This window comes from Cervus canadensis, chromosome 32, assembly GCF_019320065.1.
Source record: "Cervus canadensis isolate Bull #8, Minnesota chromosome 32, ASM1932006v1, whole genome shotgun sequence".
NCBI lineage: Eukaryota > Metazoa > Chordata > Mammalia > Artiodactyla > Cervidae > Cervus > Cervus canadensis.
The window spans coordinates 19,638,387-19,653,548 of record NC_057417.1 but is presented as its reverse complement, the minus strand read 5'-3'; the positions used below and the strand labels follow the sequence as shown (position 1 = coordinate 19,653,548).

The following is a 15,162-nucleotide window of genomic DNA, read 5'->3' as shown; positions in this document are numbered from 1 at the left end:
TGCCTCAGCCTCCCGCCCAGCTGGCGCAGTCTGCCCCTTCCCCAGGGCACAGCCTTGGTGGTTATTAATAGTCTGTGCTACGCCTGCCTGCAGCTGGTGCCCAGAACTGGGATAGGCGCTCCAGTCAGGCCTGGAGGGGAGGTGGGAGCCCTGGGCCTCCTTGTTCCCAACGTACCTGTGGCAGCCCCTACGGGTGCGGGAGGAGGCAGGAGCCTTGTTGCTGGGTGACATGGGCAGCCTGGCCCTCAGGGCCCTTGGCTGATCAGCCACCAGTGGAAGGGAGCGGTCACTGGGTGGGCGAGCAAGAGGCTCCTTGAAGAGCTGAGCCCTTCCCCAGCCCTCTCTGCGCCCGCCTGCCCTGACCCCTAGCGAGGGATGGAAGGGGAGATGCAGCCTAGCTTGGGAGCCTGGAGCCTAGATTCAGCGCTCCCCCGGGTGGAACCAGGTCACCACCACGTCTAGCCATGAAGTCAAGTGGGTAAATCACTTGCTTTCTCTGTGCCTCCATTTCCTTGTCAGGAAATAGGGTTAATAGTGGTCTGGGTTAAAGTGTTATTAATAATAGCTGACATTTATGAACCACCTAAAGTACTTTAGACATATTGACTCATTCATACTTCACAACCATTTTAGGAGAAGCTGCTCTTGCTGTTCCCATTATATCCCTCACTGTGCAGGAGACTTGAGACTCAGAGAAGGGGCGATTAAGTGATGTGTCCAGTGGCACGCAGTTCGGGTGTGGCTTACAGAGCTCTGCCTGGCTCCAGAACATTCAGTAGATGTTTGCTGAGCACCTACTATGTGCTTGGAGTTGGAATACATTCACGAACCAGACGAACAGCCCTGTCCTCAAGGACCTTTGTTCTCATTTGGAGTCAGACAATGATAAAGGTAAGTAAGAGATGGAAGTCAGATAGTGGGATGTTCTAAACGAAAAGCAAAGCAGGGAGGCAAGGAAATGCTGGGGGTAGGGAATGAAATTGTAGAAGGGCAGGGGACGAGGGGGTCCGGAAAGGCCCTACTGAGAAGGTTGTAAGCCTGTGGAGGAGTGTGGGTCTGTGAGTCTTTTTTCTTTTTAATATTTATTTATTTGGCTGTGCTGGGTCTTAGTTGTAGCACACGGGATCTTTAGTTGCAGCCTGCGGGATCTAGTTCCCTGACGAGGGATCGAACCCCGGGCCCCCTGCATTGGAAGCTTGGAATCTTAGCCACTGGACACCCAGGCAAGTCCTATGGAGACTGGATCTTGTAGGAGAAGAGTCGTCCTGGCCGAGGCTTGTGCTTGGTGTGCTCAGGGAACTGTAAGGAGGTCGGCATGGCTTGAAGTGGAGAGTAAGGGACAAGGGCCAGAGGGGAGGGTGGAGGTAAGGGGTGGAGGGCAGTGGACAGGGCCTCAGAGGCCTCAGTGAAGACCTGCCTTTCACTCCGAGGAAGATGCACGCCAGTCTCTGGACCTGAGCAAACCTTTCCTAAAGCCAGCCCGTGCGCCAGGCCCCCAGAGGCCAAGAAACAGCAGGAACCCGCCCTGCTGCACTCAGAGACCCCTCCGGGCCAGCAGCATCCCACCACTGTCCTCGGAGGGGCCGAGAGAGGAAGGAGTGGGGAGCACTTCAGGCCCAGTGCTGCAGCTCTCAGCTGCCGTGGCCCCAGGTGAGGTGTGAGGGCAGTCTGTCCAGGAACACGGCCAGAGCCCAAGTTAGTTTCTGCCCGTTCCTTCTGTCTGGCCATGCCCTGTCAGCTGTGTGTGAATGATGGAAGAATGAACAGAATCCTCTGTGAATCCCAGATACCGACGCTTGAGTAAAGACCTTTGCCCCAATCCTCTTTTCTTTTTTTACCTGTAAAAGTGGGGCTAACATTCCCTTTCTGCTCAGGGATTCAGGGGGCTGATATTAACAGCAAAGCATAGAGGATACTTGATGCCATTCACAGCACTTTACACACCTTCATCACGGAATCTTCACTATGACACTGCAAGTCAGGGACTGGTCTCATCCCTTTTTTGTAGCTGAGGGATCTGAGGCACAGAGAGGCTAAGCACCTTGCCCAAGGTCACACAGCAGGTCGAGAAGTTGTGCTTTTGGCCACTAACCCCTCTTAACTGCGGGTCCCACAGCACCTCCTGGAGACATGTAGGATCAGGGCTAGCAGGTACCTGAGCTCTCAGGGTGGGATGGTCTGATCTGCCTTAGGACTGTGGGCCTCCAATTCAAGAGAGCAAGACGCCTTCTTGCTATGTTGCGGGGCCCATCAGATGAGGAGCTATCCTGGGGCGGGGATCTGTACAGCCTCTACAGGGCCTGACCAGGATGAGGCTCTCTCCTGTCCTCTATCCAGTCCCCATCCCTGCCCCTCAGGGTCATCCCAGCACGCAGAGGCAGCTGGAACATTTTCTGCCTCTCCCAGGACTGGCTAAGGCCACAAGGAAGGGAGTCACAGTGGCTGGACCCACTCATCACAGACCCCGCAGCAGGTGGCAGAAGTCATAAGCAAATACTAAAGTAGCAGGCACCACTAAAAGTGCTCGATCATGTAAACCTCCCCACACTAGGAAGGAGCTAGGACTATTCCCATTCTTCATCAGAAGGAACAGGATGGAGGAAACTGCCTCATCCAAGGTCACACGGCTGGAGAGGGGTAGAGACAGGTCTGATGTTAGTTTCACACGAACCTTTGGGAGTTCATGGGGCTGGGCTCAAATCCCCACACTGGGTTAATGAGGTGCTGTTCTTCGTGCTCTGGGAGAGGGGATGTCCAGAGACTGGCGTGGGACATTTTGACACTGAAAAATGCTTCCCTGAACCCTGATATTACATGGCTCCCCGAATGGGGGCTGAGCTGGGAGTCTAGATATCCCCTCTCAGGCTGTGGCCAAGGTATATAGTGAGGGGAGGGGAGGATGGGGAGAAGGACAGGAGAGGAGAGGTGTTCTTAGGGCCCCACCAGGCTTTATGAGGCCGGAAGGGGGACCGAGGGAGTCAGGGAGGGAGGGGGAAGCCTGGAGCAGAACAGATCTGTTGGAGATGCTGGTCTGGCTCTGGCCAGAGGCCCATCTGCCTGGACAGGAAGTCTGGGGACACAAGCCTGGCAGGTACCTCACCTGGAAAGCCGCTCTGGGCAGGAAGAGGACCTCAGCTACAGCTAACACAGATCCCACCCCTCAGGCTTGACTCTCACCCCACCCCCACCCGTAGCAGGGGCAAGTTCCTTAAGCACCACACAGAACTGCTTCTCAAACACCCACCTCCCCTTTCCTGAGGAGAGTACCAAAAGCCCTGTGACTTCCCCAGTAGGAAAATCAAGAATAGTTTCTGAGCACAATTAGCTCCTATTGGAAAGGGCATTGGCAAGTGGATGAGGAACCCTTGGCAGTAATGCCACCTGCCCGATCCTGTCCAAGGCCCTTCTCACGCTTTAGCTCACTTAATCCCCCTGCTGACCCTGAGATAGATATTATCCTTGTTTTCCACATAAGTAAGATGAAGCTCAGAGAGGTTAAGTGACTTGCCCAAGGTCACACAGTGGCGACTTAAACCCCAGAAGTCCAGAGCTCAACTACAGATCTCTGCTGATTCCTTTGGCCTCGGGATGCTGTTGACCTTCACCCAGGAAGATGGCACACCCCCTCCCAGGGACATGCCCTATGCCTGGGGCCCACTGCTGACTCCTGACCCCTGTGCAGCTGATCTGTGATACTAAGTAGTATCACCCCTTGGTTTCCTCAATATTTAGGGTTGGTTAATATTTTTGCATGACTTTGGCATCAAGGCCCCCCCACCTCTCCTGCCTGACCAAAACTTAGAGCACTTTGGATTCAGTCCTAGAGAGTTAGAACAAGGAGGACGATTACAGCTGGCAGAACCTCTAGTCCAATTCATCCCTGACATGTGGGGAAACTGAGGCCCGGAGGGCGGTCCTCCCCCACAAGGCCTCAGCAAGACCTTGGTCTAGAACCTGGTACTTTTGCTCCTGGGGCAAGTGGGACAGTTAAAACAAGATTTTGCTGGCTGAATCCTTCTAGAAGAGAAGAAGGGGCATAAGATGGGGCCCAGAGTGTAAAGTGAGACCAGGGTGGAGATGCTTCTGGCTGTTGAAGGAATTCAGGCTCACTGCATCACCTGGCCTTAAAGACCTTGGAGAGCTGCTGCTCTAGGGTTGTTCTGACCTGGCCATGGGGGAGGCAGGGAAGACCTGAGTGCACAGATCTACAGAGACAAAGGTCACCCCCTGAGCAAACATTTTCTGGCCTCTACCTTAGGCCTGCAAAGCTAGATGCTACATGAGGGACCAGCAGGTCATGTAAATGAGTGAACAGGCCATGTGGGGCCTGGGGCGAGCTAGAGGATGACAGCTGATCTAAAGGAGGTCATCATTCTTCGGCTCTGGTCTGGGCTTGTCACAGCATTCAATTTTTCAAGAGGACCCCCAAATCAATATTTGTATGTGACACTGCATGTTTGTTTAGCATTGGCAACAAACAGGAGAAAAACACTGTTTGGATCAACAAAATGTGTCGAGAAGTTGTGTTTGACAACATGTGCTGTACAATATGCTGGGCTCTGGGTTAGGCAAAGCCGACGCTGCAGGGAGTGGGGGACAGATCTGGTCCTGTCTCCTGGAGCTTGGAGTCTCGAGGTGGAGATACACTCTCACAGCCATCAGCCATCACCCAGCCCAACTCTACTCTCCATTCTGTGCCAGCCCAGGTCAGAGCAAAAGGGGAGGGTGGAGACAGAGAACTGCCCGTGAGCCATCCTGCAGTGGGGCTTTTCAGGTAGAGGGAACAACACATGGTGGAAGGAAGGAGCTGGGGGACACAGAGATGAGCCCAAAGTAGAGGATGGAGAGTGAGGAACGGGAGGTGATGCTTCGGGGGTGGTTTCAGGTCACACTGCAAAGGGCTCTGATGGCGCTCATTCCAGACTCAATGGGGAGCCATCGCAGGTGAGCCTGAAGGGGAGAGCTTACTCTCTGTCTCCCTCTGGCCTCTTGGTGGTTTTCCCTAGTCACAGTGACTCAAATCTCCACTCATTTAGCCGCCGACTCCACTCCTTTTTCGGTGGGTTGTCTGACAAGGCCCCGGGCTCTTGGGAACCCAGTGGGGGAAGAGGAGCTCCTTTAGAGATGGAGAGGGCACACCTGGATACTTCTGCGGGCCCAGGTGCGATCCACATCCACCCCGCTGGCTGCAGAGTGAGTAGCTCGCTGTCGTTCTCTCTGGGAGATGCCACATGCTTGCCCAAGGTCACCCAGTCTTCAGAGCAGTTGGCTCCCCCAGAGCCTGAGCTGAGGCGGGGGGCTGTCTCAATTGCCCTTGAATTTGAAGGCAGGGCTGCCAGGGGTCTGACCTGGAGCCCCCAAGCCTCTTCTCCTGCTGGCCACATCCTACCCCTTAAGTCAACACCAACAGCACGGAGGGGTGGGGGCACTTGGTACTGGGAAGTGGGGAGAAGAGGAATCTGCTACCCAGGCTCAGGTGCTTCCTTCAGGTGTGGGATCAGAACTGACCAGACCCATCTCAACTGGTCCAACCAAGTACGGGCAAATGGAGAACAGCCCAGAGATGTGTTGAACAGGAAAGATCAGGAAAGGGGATGAAGTAGGAAAAAGGACCTTGACTGGAGTACCTGGTACCTCACAGACACTAGCTAAAGGTTTGCTGAATGAACCAGTGAACAAAGACACTCCCGGTGGGGCTACCTGTACCTTCTTCAGCATCAGTGCTCGCCTGCAGAGGGCTGAGAGAGGAGGCTGGCGGAAACCCCAGCGGCTCCGTGTGTTCCCTCGCATGGCCCCGTCCCTCTTCAGGACCTCTGATCCAGAAGTCCAGGATAAAACATCCCCTGGGCCTCTCATCCTCCCATGAGCTGCAGGGGCTGGGGTTCAGGACCTCACTGATGGCCGGGCGGGGATACTGCTTTGTACACCACCTGTAAAGCTGAAGCCGGAATCTAGAACGGCTCCTTGGTTGTCCAGGACACACTGACCCCACCTGAGGTTTGGCCCTCGGTGTCCCAGAGGTCAGGAGGACAAGGGAGAGCCTTGGCTTTGCTGCCCCTGGGGCAAATGGGGACAGAAAGGTGCCCTGACCTGAAATGGCTCCTTGATCCAGACTTCCTCCCCTCCCCAGAAACCAGAGCCTCACTTCAGAAAGGGCTTGTCCCCCAACTTGTCCTGCAGGGAGCACAAAGTATGGCCTCGGTGAAGACCCCCACGCCCCCTGTAGTTTGGGTTGGGGGGGGCAATGGGATCACAGAGAAAAGACGGGGATCCCACTCATTCTCTCAAACACACCCCTTCCTTGACTTTCACAGACAAAGACACACACCCAAAGCCCCAGCCATCACCCCAGGGCCACCCACTGCAGGCCCCCTCACCTGTGGACACCCCAAATCTTCTCTTCCCAGGGGAGGACTTCACTTGAGAACTCAGCCTGGCCTTGGGGGTAGGGGTGTATATCCTCCAAGGACCAAGGGTCCCAACAGCTCCAGGCTCGCGATTTTGGGGGTGGACTCCCCACCCTCTTCTCCCTTCTTCACGGCCGAAGGGTCTCTGCCACCACTCCCCCGCGGTCTGGGGAGCTGTGCCCGAACCCCAGGGCTAGGGTGGGGGGTGGGGGAAGGGAGAGGAGGAGGGGGCGGCTCCTCCAAGCGAGACACAAAGAGACGTCCTTCAGCCTCGGCTCCATGGCGACGCTGGGGAGGGGGCCGTGCGCACCCCATACTTCCTTCCCCACCTGCAGGGCTAGGGACCTCGGCGGCCACTCACCTGCTGCCCCTTACCTGGGCCCGGCTTACCTGAGCTGGGGCCGCGGGGACGCCGCGGCAGGGGGCCTGGGCGCCGTCTCGGTTTCCGTCGTTAGCCCGGCCCGGGGGGCTCAGGGCGCCACGATCATGGGCCGGGATGAGAAGGGGGCCGCGAGGGGCTCAGTCGCCCCAGTCCTGGAGCTTTCAGTGGGGGTCCCCGAAGCCTCTTGCTGGTGAGGGATAGCTCTTGCTGTCCTCGGGTCCCTAGATTTGGGGTTTCTGTGCGCCGGAATCGGGGGATCTAAGACCCCTGATCTAGGGGCGTTCTGAGCTGGATTTTCGTGTCTTGAGGTGTGGAGTTGTAATGGCCAGGATCTTGAGAAGGGGTCCCCACAATCCCGGACAGGGGGTCACTGCGTTCTAGGTCTTGTGGGGGCCCAGACTGAAGAGGGGGAGTCCGCGGAACCGCAGGGAGGTCGCTGTCTTCTGAATACGGAGGTAGTCTCCGCTTTCCCCGGCTGGGGAGTCGATCTCTGTTGGATCTGGGGGGCCACTCGCTTTCCTAAAGGTCTCTGGGTCCTGGATGTGGTGGTGGGGGGGGGTCCCCGCGTTCCCCGGCTGCGGGGGCTTGCTGAGTCCCGGCCGCCAGCAGGAGCTGGGAGGAAGCCCCTCAGCCGCTGGGGGGCTCCGTCGCCGCCGCTACGAGCAGCCCGGCCCTGCGGTGCCGGACCCCGGCCTGGTCCGGGCTCCGGCTGCGGCTCCGGCTCGCGCTCCGCCTGGTGCTCGGGCCCCGGCCCCGGCGCCCGCCCGGGCAGCGCTCCATCGCGGCATCGCGGCTCCGCCCTCCGGCCTGCGCGCACCTGCCCGCCTAGCCCGCGGCTCCGCCCTCCGGCTCGCGCGCCACCGCCCGCCCCTTTGTCCGCCCCACTTGGCGCGCGCCCTCGCGCACGCGCACTAACCCCGGCGCGCGCTCGCCCTCCCGCCGCGCCCTCCTGCCGCGCGCCGCGGGGCGCAGATTTTCCCCGCGCGGAGGGAGCGGCGCGCGGCGCCCCCACCCCGCCTTCCGGCCGCGCTGGGTCCTAGCGCCCGTGGGCTGCTGCTCTCTCCTCCCGTCCCTGTCTTTTCTAGGTCAGAGCCCACAAGGGGGCGAGAATGAGGTTAGAGAGGACTCGGGGGAGTCTGAGAGGGTCACCTGGTCCAGCCTCCAGGCCCCTGCGGGACCAGACTGTCTCAGACTGTCCCAGTCTGTTCTTGTGCGGCGGAGCCTGTGTCTTTTTCAAGGAGGGAAACATCTAAGCTCTGCAATCCGATATAAATTCATCAATCCATCCATCCGTCCATCCGTCCATCCATCCATCCATCCATCCATCCATCCATCCATCCATCCATCCAAGCAGGACCTCAGAAAACTAACTCAGAAAAGCCTACTTAGGAAAGAGGTCATAAACTGGGGCTTTCAGGGTCAAGTCAGCTCAGGTTGCGTTTTCGACCCCTATAGTAAACAAGCAGTAGCCAGTCACGAGATGCCGCTGGGATTCACAGAGTTCACCAGATAGAAGGGAGGGAAGGGGAGTCCAGGCAGCAGCATGTGCAAAGGCACTACCCAGGTATGAAGGACCATTGTCTGTTTGGTAACTGGAAACTGATGACCTGGAAGGAAGTGGGGTGGGTGAGGATGGAGATGAGATGGGAACAGCTCACCCTCCTAGGCTCTATTTTCCTTTCTATCTCAGCCTCATCCATGCAGCCTCACCCACACTGTTTCCCTAAGGAGAAAACCCCTAACACGCCCTGCACCTTTCCTATTTGTCCACCCAGCACACTCTTTCCAACCATACCACTCTTCTAGAAGCTTGAGTTAGTTTCTTTGTTTCTGGCTATGCCACACAGCTTGTGGGATCTTAGTTCCTTGACCAGGGATTGAACCGTCCTAATCACTAGTCTGCCTGGGAATTCCCCATTTCTAGAAGTTTGAGAGCCATTGATTGCAAACTGGCTAGGGTCAGGTGTAACAACATAGGGAATGGTGGAGATGAAGCAAACTGAAGCATCATGGGCCCTGTGTGGACAGATGATTTTTCAAGCAGGGAATCCATATTCTAAAATACAATTTTGGCCACGCCACGCAACTTGTGGGATTTTAATTTCCCAATCAGGGATTGAACCCAGGCCCTCAGCAGTGGGAGTGTGGAGTCCTAACCACTAGACCACCAGGGAATTCCCCAATTGTCCAACTTTTAAATGTTTGAAATGAATTCCCCAAATTCAGAAATACTGAATGGGCCAAATGAAACATTGGTATTTTAGTTGCTAAGTCATGTCTGACTCTTTGTGACCCCATGGATTGTAGCCCACAGGGCTACTCTGTCCGTGGGATTTCCCAGGCAAGAATACTGGAGTCGATTGCCATTTCCATCTCCAAGAAATCTTCCCGACCCAGGGATGGAACTCTGGGCTCCTGCATTGGCAGGTGGGTTCTTTACCACTGAGCCACCAAACGTTCTTTGGGACCAAATCTGGCCCAGGGCCTTCAAATCTCTTCCGGGAAGAATATTGCCTTACTTCCTATCTTGTCTCCCTCCAGCCTCTATCAAAACTTTAAAAAAAGAATCCAAGTCTATGTGACCATCAGCTCCATAAAGTACAAAGTAGATTGGGGTAGTCCCCTACATAAAATTGCCAGTAACTTCCTGTTACTTCTGAAAATACTTTTGAATTGTGATGCTGGAGAAGATGCTTGAGAGTCCCTTGGACTTGGAGGAGGTCAAACCAGTCAACCCTAAAGGAAATCAACCTTGAATAATCTTTGGAAGAACTGATGCTGAAGCTGAAGCTCCAATACCTCGGCAAAGAGACAATTCATTGGAAAAGACCCTGATGCTGGGAAAGATTAAGGGCAAAAGGAGAAGGGGGCAGCAGAAGACGAGATGATTAGAGAGCATCACAGACTCAATGGACATGAGTTTGAGCAAACTCTTGGAGATAGTGAAGGACAGGGAAGCCTGGTTGCAAAGAGTCCATGGGGTTGCAAAGAGTCAAACACGACTTAGCAATTGTACAACTACCACCTCTGAAAAAATCTAACCTTATCCTGACATTCAAAGCCCTTAGCCTTTCAGGTCTCTTACTTTTGCCTCTTCTCCATTCAGCCTTGACCTCAGCTGGTGTTCCTAGAACGTCCTAGAACCCCTCTCTTTTTTTCTGTCTCCTCTGTCTAGAACATCTTCTCTTCCTTGTACTTCAAACAGCTTTCCTCCAAGCTACCTCCTCTGTGGGGACTTCCCTGGTGGTCCAGTGGTTAGGACTTCGCGCTCCCACTGCAGGGGCACTCGATCCCCGGGGGCATTCGATCCCCGGTCAGGGAACTAAGATGATCACACACGTTGTGTGGTTGGGGGGCATGGGGATTGAAGATACCTCCTCTATGTCTGTCTGCCTTCCCTTTCTCCTCCCTGTCCTGCCAATGTTTCAGATTTCATCCTAACTGTGTTCTAATCCTCTCCACCTGAGGCCTTATTGCCCCAAATAAATGAATGGAGGGGTTTGAGTTACTGGGCAGCTCGTAGAGGGAGACTAGAGAGGGAGGAAGGGGGAAGGGAATATCTTCCTGAGTCTAACACCTGAGCCCCAGAACATTAGCTTTTAGAGAGTATTTCCTCTTTTTGCAGATGAGGAAACTGAGGCCCAGAGAAGGGCAGAGGTGGAATTGAAATGTTCCCAGCCATAGTTATCAAGGGTAGTGCTGTTCAAGGCCACTTTCAGCAGAAGCCTTCCCTGATCTTCAACTGGGGATTTGATTTCTACCACTGTGATTAGTGGGCTTTCTGGGTGGTGCTAGTGGTAAAGAACCCACCTGCCAATGCAGGAGACATAAGAGACATGGGTTTGATCCCTGGGTCAGGAAGATCCCCTGGAGGAAATGGCAACCTGCTCCAGTGTTCTTGCCTGGAAAATTCTATGGGCAGAGGAGTCTGGCAGGCTACGTTCCTTGGGGTTGCAAAGAATTAGACGAGACTGAGTGCTGTGATTAGTAAGTTTGCCAAAATGCACTGTGGGTAATCAGCCTCCCCACCCCCCAGCTCTGCAGGGTTGGAAGTCCTGGTCCCCAAAGGGGGCAAACTCTTACTAGGGGACACAGCATGGGTCTCATTAAAACTTAAGCAGCTATGGTTGCTGCCAGGACACTCTGGAAACTCTGTGTTCTGGGACCAACAGGTAAGAGGAGAAGTCACTGTTCTGGTGGTAGACACCGACCCTGATTGTTTATTAGAAGTTACTAGAAGTACCCTGGTCAATTATTAAAATTGGTAATTCTAGTACCAATTAGGTAAAAGCAGGGCTGCTTTTACAAAGTGGGAGCAGGAAGATATACACGTGGAACCCAGTGAGCCATCAGAGTGATCTATTGGTTATGATAACCAAGAATTTGGCTTTTTAAAAATTTTTTTGTAAAAAAAAAAATTTTTTTTTGTGATTTTTTTTTTTGGTTGTGCTGGGTTGCTGCACACGGGCTTTCTCTAGCTGTGGTGCATGGGCTTCTCATTGCGGTGACTTCTCTTGTTGCTGAACATGGGCTCAAGGGCACACAGGCTCGGTAGATGCAGCTAGCGGACTCCAGAGCATGGGCTCAGTATTTGTGGCACAGGGGCTTAGTTGCCCCGTGGAGTGTGAGATCTTCCCAGACTAGGGATCAAACCTGTGTCTGCTGCATTGCAGTGTGGATTCTTAACCACTGGACCACCAGAGAAGCCCCTAACCTGCCTGGGCTCCCCAGGGGGCGCTGGTGGTAAAAAACCCACCTGCCAATGCAGGAGATGTAAGAGACCCGGGTTCGATCCCTAGGTAGGGAAGATCCCCTGGAAGAGGGCATGGCAACCCACTCCAACATTCTTGCCTGGAGAATCCCATGGACAGAGGAAGCCTGGTGGGCTACAGTCCATAGAGTCGGACAGGACGGAAGCGATTTTGCATGCAACCCAGAGTTGAGACCCTTCAGGACTAAAGGTCACACCACCAGGTAACCTACCAAGATCTTCCCAGGTGACAGCTGAGTGTTCGGATAATTGAGAATGGATAGTGGTGGGGGAGATAAGTACCACTTACGTCCTCAGGTCAAGGGCAGCAGAGGGGAGGGGAGCTGTAGTTCGTTCCACTATTCTCCCTCTTGAAAGTTTCTGCTTGGAAAGAGAGGCTCATGGCACCCACGGAAGAGCCCTGTGGCACAAGGGGTGGGATGGGGCAGTTCTAGAAATGCACCACCCGGAGCTCTGACTGCGGGCCGCTGACTCTGGGGGCAGCGGTCATGGAGTCTGCAGAGTTCACACAGGAGGTGCCTTTGATCCCCTCCAGCCCATCCCAGCCAATAACTGAGTGCGGCAGGGACTCTAAAACATCTAGTTCCTGGGAGACACAGGGCTTCTCTGATGGGTGACTTGAGATCAAGGACTCTCCATTGGCTTTGTGGGAACTTTCTTAACCTTGCCCTGCAGTTGAAGACTCTTCCTATCCCCTATTCCTTCCTTCTTTCCCTTTGCCAAATATCAGTTGTCTTGCAGTCTGATGGTTCTCCCAGCCTCCTCTAGCTCCTTCTGTATGTTCCTTCTCGAGCATTCCACACCACCCCCCGCCCCCATATTGTAAATTCCTTGCACATCTGACCCCATCTTGGCTCACTTATTGGAAGGCCGAACCAATACAGTGTATCTGAAGAGAGGAACTAGAGCTTCTGTTTGAATGCTGCAAACATTTTTTGACATTCAGAGACAACCCACCCTGGCCGACTCACAGTTTTGTATCCACAGCAAATGCTGCCTTTGCAAGAGAGGGTCTTGATGGCTGTGGTCTTCATTTATTTATTTAATTTTTGGCTGCACCGGGTCTTTCTTGTTGCGCTCAGGCTTTCTTTAGTTGAGGTGAGTGGGGGCTACTCTTCATTGCTGCAAGAGGGCTTCTCATTGTGATAGCTTCTTTTATGGAGCATAGGCTCTAGGGAGTGAAGGTTTAGTGGCTCTGAAGCGTGTGAAATCTTCCAGGACCCAGGATCAAACCGGTGTCCCCTGCATTTTGAGATGGATTCTTCACCACAGGATCACCAGGAAGTCTGATGGGGGTGATTTGAACACAAAGTAAAGCTTGACTGTGACCTCCATAGTGACATAGAAAAAACACTGGAAAACAGAGATCTCCATTTAGATTTCTTTGCCCATATCCCTCTCCAGGGCTGACATGTCCTCATTCTCCCGGGCGGTCACTTGCTGATCTCCTTGCAGGGAGGCAAGTGAGACCAGGAGCTTCGGGACTTCTGATGATTTATGCACTTTCCCATTGGCTGCATTTTAACAATGTGTCAGAAGTTCCTGTTACCATTGCGAGAAACAGAGAAATTGAAATAGAATCCTTGTCTTCTAGAAGGAGGAGGGTCTTTGTGGCTCAGATCATAAAGAATCTGCCCGCAGTGTGGGACACAATATTGTGTTTCAAACTGTATGAGTTTGGGTAACTTTACCAGCCATGCTGAAAGGGCTCTGTTGGGACGCTGTCTTGGCCATATCGATCATCTCCATCAGTGGAACAATGATGGCCCTTGTAGTCTATGTTCTGTGGTGTTCCTTATTGCATCTGGCCCCAGTCATGATAGGGAGAGGACATTCCTGGCTTGTTGATCTGCGTTACGACCGGCTTGTGCAGAGACAATCTCCTCTCCTGGATGGTCACCATCAAGTCCAGGACCTTGCTGGTGGCAACTGGCTCATGCAGCACGATCAGGGACCCTGGTGGCATTGTGGCTGAGTAGCTCAGAGCTGATCAGGCTTAGGATGCTGAAGACAACGGCATTTTAGGCAAAGGTCCAGAAGCCTCTGGGGCTTCCTTGGTGACTCAGTGGTAAAGCATCGGCTGCCAACGCAGGAGACACAGATTCAATCCCTGGGTCTGGGAGATCCCCTGGAGAAGCAAATGGCAACCAGTGTTCCAGTATTCTTGCCTGAGAAGTCCCACAGAGACAGGAGCCTGGCCGGCTACAGTCCATGGGGTCTCACAGAGTTGGACACGATTTAGCAACTGAGCATGCGCGCACCAAAGCTGCTCACAGCCAGGAGTGGGAACATTCAGGGCCACTGGGAGACACAAGTCAATTTGTAGCTGATAAGGAAAACCATGAATCCACCAGAACCCACGATGGGTCAGAGAGAAGGCGGCGGGGCAGTCCAGGACATACGGCAGCTGGAGGCCATGGATCTTTGAATCCCTCATCACCTTTTTGGAGAATACATTCTGAAGTGAGAACACCATGTTCATCAACAGTCCTGACGGGCTCCGCACATCCCTGGTGGAAATACAACTCTGTGATGGTGGCCAGCAGGATGCCGAGGATGATGGGAAGTACAGAGAGGAAAGAACCTGCTTTTTATGACATCGCCGAGCTGCTGAGTTGTACTTGGAGCTGCTTTGAAGGGAATTCTGTCCCTTGCAGCTGAAAGCATGCCAGCGGATTTGAGAAGACATCTGTGGTTGCCCCTTAGGGATGGAATCCAGGAAATGGGACTGGGGCCGGGGCAGATCACGGAAATTCACTTTTATCTGTCATATTTTAGTCTTTTTTTGTTCAAAACATCTGACACAAATACAATAAAATGTTACCATTGATTCTAGTTATGGATAGGCACGAGGTTACCCTTTTCTCTGTTTTCCTATTTTTTTTCAAAATAAAAATTACTAACTGGGAATGCTTTTAAATGGGATCTGGATAAAAGAGAGGAAAGGGACTTCCCTGGGGGTTCAGTGGCTGGGACTCCGAGCTCCCAATGCTGGGGGCCTGGGTTTGATCCCTGGTCAGGAAACTAGATCCCCCATGCTGCAACTAAAGATCCCACACTCTGCAGCTAAGACCTAGTGCAGCCAAATAAATGGTTTTTTTTGTTTTTTTTTGTTTTTTTTTTTTAAGAGAGAGAGAAAAAGAGAGGGAAAAAAGAACCTTTTCACTGGGGGATTCTGTTTTCTAAGTCAGGTCTAAGAGCTATCTGAAATGATCCAATTTCTTGCTCTCTGAAGGCAGAAGAGAGTGACAGAGAATGAGATGGTTGGATGGCATCACCAACTCAATAGACATGAACTTGGGCAGGAGATGGTGAGGGACAGAGAAGCCTGGTGTACTACAGTCCATGGAGGTAGTGAAGAGTCACAAACAACTTGGCAATTGAATAACAACAACTCGATCTCTGAGGATCATGGGAATGGGTAGTATTGAGATGGCTAAGAAGTTCGTTCGGGTTACAGAAAAGCTCGAATGAACATCTTGAATGAGCAACCCAATACATTTGGCTCCCGGGCCCCTGATACCTGTCCCTACTGCTCACGGGAGATCAGGACACTCAGGCCCCTCAGAGCTGGATGTGGCTGCTTCCCTGGAGGTTGTGAC

The 15,162-nt window shown here is 53.5% G+C and overlaps 1 protein-coding gene across 3 annotated transcripts in view; it reads right to left on the bottom strand.

Annotated features, from left to right (window-relative positions):
- The window catches only part of SBK1 (SH3 domain binding kinase 1), a 53,685-nt gene that overhangs the window by 18,795 nt on the left and 19,728 nt on the right, over positions 1-15,162 (bottom strand). The window contains exon 1 of one of the 3 annotated variants that reach the window (XM_043455944.1): positions 6,798-7,172. The exons of the other annotated variants lie outside the window; for them this stretch is intronic. The gene's annotated coding sequence lies outside the window, so the exon portion shown is untranslated. Of the gene's footprint in view, positions 1-6,797; positions 7,173-15,162 lie in introns of those variants that run through there. 3 annotated transcript variants of the gene reach the window in all.